The sequence below is a fragment of the Anomaloglossus baeobatrachus genome, chromosome 2 (genome assembly GCF_048569485.1).
Source record: "Anomaloglossus baeobatrachus isolate aAnoBae1 chromosome 2, aAnoBae1.hap1, whole genome shotgun sequence".
In the NCBI taxonomy this organism is placed as follows: domain Eukaryota; kingdom Metazoa; phylum Chordata; class Amphibia; order Anura; family Aromobatidae; genus Anomaloglossus; species Anomaloglossus baeobatrachus.
The window spans coordinates 686,869,084-686,870,378 of record NC_134354.1 but is presented as its reverse complement, the minus strand read 5'-3'; positions in this window follow the sequence as shown (position 1 = coordinate 686,870,378).

Here is a 1,295-nt window from a genome sequence, read left to right as displayed (position 1 = left end):
TTACTAATGACGTAGAACTGTATTGCGTTTGTGGCTGCTCCTTCACATCTTTACTTTAAACAATATAAAATAAATTAATGTGTTAGACATAAAGGTACTTGTTCCTCCATATTTTATAGAAGGTTATATCAAAAAGTAGAATAAAATAACATGAAATAAATACAATTTTATAGTCTAAAAAAATTGATACCTTTTATTCGGGTATTGTCTCCCTCCTTAGATCATATGAGCTGAATGTAGCATGTACAGTAATGTAATGAACGGAGAATAGCTGAAAGTCTGTAAATAGGGTCATGGCAATGTATACTTATAGACATTACACTCGCTATAAAGACAATAGATGTATTATACATAGTAAATATAATATTGTGAGCACCGATATACATATATAATTGTTTGTATTAGTAGGTTACTCCACTTTCTCATAGAACAAAAGACAATGGAATAAATGACAGAAATTCTTTAAAATGTTCCAAATTCATAGATGTGGGTGAGGATGCCCTTTATATAGAGCACCATGAACAATGCATATAGACAGCACTAGAAATTCCGATTTTCTGGTTACCTAAGGGGCTTACATTATGCAGTTTCCTATAATAAAATCTTATAGGTAGCAGCCAATTATCAAAGCTTATCATTGTAGGTTCCTCGTCAGTGGATAAAATCCACTAGGAAAAGAGTCACATTTCCTGCTTTGTGAGGACATTATGGGTGGATAAGAGCCATGCAATACTGTGTCATACAGAATATCTAGTGCAATAAAGGAAATTATAGAGCACTGATGGCTTTATCTTAATCCTGCAGCGTTTCAGTCACTCCTTGTAGTGGTTCATGTTGCTCTAATAACTAGAAACATAGGCAGATGAATAGAAAAATGCAGTATAAGCAGAGGCATACAGAACCAAACAAGGGGCACTGAATAATGTGTGCTAATAAATATACAAATGTGGTCTGAGATATATATATATATATATACATATACTGTATATGTGCGTGTGTGTGTGTGTGTGTGTGTGTGTATGTATATATATAGATGTATATTTATATATATATATATGTATAAAGATATAGGGATATATAGAGATACATACACACAAACATATGTGAGGAATGATAGTTGTATGATATTGATCTCTCTCTCTCTCTCTATATATATATATATATATATGTGTGCATATACACACACACACACACACATGTAAGGAGGGGATGATCATTGCATCTGAAAAAGAAAAGTATGGAAATGTCTGAAGGAATGCTCACTGTGTGTGTATGTAATACAGACACACACACAC